This window comes from Echinops telfairi, unplaced genomic scaffold, assembly GCF_000313985.2.
Source record: "Echinops telfairi isolate 266 unplaced genomic scaffold, ASM31398v2 ScPeMD7_70;HRSCAF=299, whole genome shotgun sequence".
NCBI classification, from domain to species: domain Eukaryota; kingdom Metazoa; phylum Chordata; class Mammalia; order Afrosoricida; family Tenrecidae; genus Echinops; species Echinops telfairi.
Window position 1 is genome coordinate 49,229,422 of NW_022103968.1, and position 3,595 is coordinate 49,233,016.

General features: G+C 46.3%; 1 pseudogene; it reads right to left on the bottom strand.

The window, feature by feature from the left end:
- Positions 1-211: 211 nt before the first annotated feature.
- Positions 212-1,110, bottom strand: LOC101648847 (annotated as a pseudogene).
- Between the last annotated feature and the right edge of the window lie 2,485 nt (positions 1,111-3,595).

Genomic DNA, 3,595 nt, shown 5'->3' on the forward strand with positions numbered 1-3,595 from the left:
TTTTTCAAGAATTTACTTAAGAGAAAGAACAGAAACAGACATCAACTACTTCTCTAGTTTCAGATTAGGTAAAGAATGAAAATAAATTAACAGGTGGTCAACAGGTAAGAAATTAGAGATTGGTAGCAGAGAGCTGTCAGATTATAATTTGGGACACCCCAGAAAGTTGTCTTGCTCAGTTTTCTGGTTTAAGCAGGCCTAATCCCATACCTCACAAAGTCTTGATCTCTGTCCTCTTTAAGTAAATAGTGGTATCTTTCAAGTGATAAAGACCTTTGGAATTTGACCAGTCTCCTAAAATTATTTCCAGATTTCTAGGTCCTTCTGTAAAGCTGAATCCTTACTGGTGACACTTGGAAACTCCAGAGCCAACTTCAACCACTGTCTACCTTCAGATTTTTTCCCCTAGTTCTCGGTAGCACTTATAAATATTTGTCCTTCTTCCTTTGGAAAACCCTGACTCTAGTTCTTTAATCTTAGGAAGTTCTGCAGGGCATCCTGCCCAGAGGCACTGAGGACTTTCAAATAAGGCAGTAGAAGTTTTTCTGTTTCTCTAGCCAGGTAAGAGCCCTGGTAGCTCCACTTGCCCAGAATAAAGTGAGCCATAGGGTTTTCTGGCTGAAGAGCCATGGCTTTTTCCATGTGCTCCTGGCAGCCAAAGCCTCTCTGGATATGGCCCTGGATGCCCGCTGCCCACAAAGCACTATATACCACTGGGGACATTCAGTGCGCTCCTCCCCCTTCTCCAGAGCAGCATCCATTTCTTTTCCATTTAGGGCGTAGGACTTCCTCTCACTCACACATGTCACTGTAGGCCTGGGCCTGGGCCTGGTGCCAGATCACGCCCTGCAGCCTCAGTAGGACAGCTTGTTGAGAAGTAGCTGGAAGTCCCCCTACTGGTGCAGCTCATCTGCTTGCTGCCAGAGGGGTAGCACATCTACTGCCTAGCGACTCCTGAGAGCTCTGGGGCGCTGGGCCAAGGGCCCAAAGCCACCGCCAGCTCCACAGAGTCCGTTCTTCCTCTCCTCGTGGTCTCACAACTCACATCATTGTCTCCATCCTCACTTCCCTGCAAGAGTCCTGACCGTCATCAGACTCTGCTTTAGCTGTTGTGTAATCATGTCACTCTTGGCATCTGGGAACAGCTGGAGCCAGTGGAGTCCTTCCTCTCCATTTGCCTGAGCATCTCTCTCTGGTGCTTCTCCGTGTAAGATCAGGCCACCCCAACAATCTCCCCAGCAGACCTGAGGAGCAGCCTGCTGCTTCGCCCCCCCACCTCTAGTGGCAGTGCCAGGAGACCAGGCAACACAAAATCCAGAAGGTCCAGTGGCTCCTCCTGCTCTTCTTGTGGAAGTCTGAGCAGCACTGCATGGCCAGGCTCACCTGGAGTGGCCGGCAGCAGCATTGCCTGGTGTCTAGTCTCTGAAGTCAGCTTGTATTTCAGGGAGTTGGACAGGCTCTGGTTCTGATTCTGGCTTTGGCACTGGGTTAATTTCTTCTGCTGGATGTGAAGAGTGCACAGGAAACCAAGGCCCAAGTGGTACCCAGCAACAGCCCAGACAGGTGGGTGTGCCCCCCAAGGCACCAAGTCTGGACATGCTGTACCTGTCTCCTTTCTACCGTGGCAGCAGTGGCCACCACCGCCTCCTCATGCTGTCAATGACTTCTGAAACTTCTTAAGATATGGGAGAAGGGCTTCAAGAAGTTCAGGGAATTAAAAGATACGGGAGTTTCCACCCACTAGCTTTGTAAAGTCTCCTTGTACAAATCCATGGCTTCTGAGTCAATTCTAACTCACAGGAACTCATAAGGTTGCCAAGGCTGTACACCTTTCCAGAGGCCGACTGCCACATCTTTAGTCCAGTGCGGAGTGGGGGGGGGGGCGGCTGCTGGCCTCAAACTGCTCACCTTTCAGTTATCCATCAAGCACTGAACCATTGTGCCACCAGGGTTCTCGCTTGATGGGGGTGGGGAGTAAATGGATGGTAGAACTCAAGAGGTTTCTCACTGTTAAAGAGAGGAAAGTGATGGAGAAGAAAGAAGGGAAGGCTGAACAGAGCCTTGTGGTATTGGAGTGCAGGATGAACGCTGAAGTCTTCAGGATGAAGTTAGAGGAGGGGACTTCAAAGAGTCATGGCACAATGTCATTCTCTTTCAATTCCATTGACCTGATGCTGATGACAGCACAGTGGTGACAGGGAATTTGGTTTGATATGCAAATGCAGATTTCTAAAATGGTCTTAATAAAATAAAGTTCTGATCATGAGTAAAACGAAGAAAAAAATTCCCCTAGATAAGCGGTTCTCAACCTTCCTAATGCCGCCACCTTTTAATACAGTTCCTCATGTTGTAGTGACCCCCCCAACCATAAAATTATTTTTGTTGCTACTTCATAACTGTAATTTTGCTACTGTTATGAATTGGGAGGTCCCTGAGAAAGGGTCGTTCAGCTCCCAAAGGAGTTGAGACCCGTAGGTTGAGAACTGCTGCCCTAGATGATTCTAACTGCAATCGAATTTGACCATTACTCTTTTAACCGCTTTAACACTTTTGTCCCTAGAATACATGACCAAATTTCAGTCTTTGATTTTGACAAAAGATTCCATCTCCCTTTAAAGAGAATTCTTGGGAAAGTGAAGACAAGGTTCTTGAACCAGGTACCACACGGGTTAGGAGCCTACATCAGGTGTTTAAAGGAACATTTAGGATGGTGAATATTTAATTTTTCAATTTTACACAAAGGATCCTGGTGGATAAGCATCACACGGCGAACCAAGTTCAGGCCAAACACAGAGGGAGCAAGATGAGGCTGTCTGCCTCTCTGAAGACTCACAGCCAGTGCACGGTGGGTATTAGTCGGAATCAAGGCAATGGCAGTGAGGTTTGCAGGGTTTTTGGGTGAGTGAGAAGACTCTTTAAGCTACTTAGTAGGGGAAAAAAGGAGAACTCAGGATTAAATCATCACTGTCTTTTAGGGAGAACCAGTCTTAGTAGTTAAGAGGTACCCATTTGACTATATTACAGATAAAGAGAGTTCAAGGGCATAGTATGCATGCTCCCTTGCTCATTACTGAGGTAGAGTATGTCTCTTTGTCTCTGGCATGACATACAGTGGGCCCTGAGTATTTATTCATTGAATTAATTTAAAAATGCTGATTCTCTATCAAGGTGCTCGGCTGGCACAATGAGCTAAACTTGGGCTGCTAACAGAAAGGTCAGTGTTTCAAATCCAGCAGTTTCCCTGTGAGAAAAAGATGAGATCGTCAGTTTCTGTAAAGATGTCTGGACTTGGGAATCCCGTGGAGTAGTTCTACTCTGTCGTATAAGGTTACCATCATGACTTGCAATCAACCTGACAATCGTGGATTTGAATATGGATCGCCAGCTAGTGACCGGTACAAGAGATTGGAAATGAATGATGTCATTACTTATGCAGTAAAATCACTAACAATAGGTATAGTTCTGGCATAACTTTAAAAGGTATAATCATGCTACCTTCGTATCTCCTCCACCAGGAGGAGATTATGTATTATCCAATGGGGGGACAGTCAAGGCTTCAGAGTTGCTTTCTGTTTTGCAAGGATTTAATTTAGCT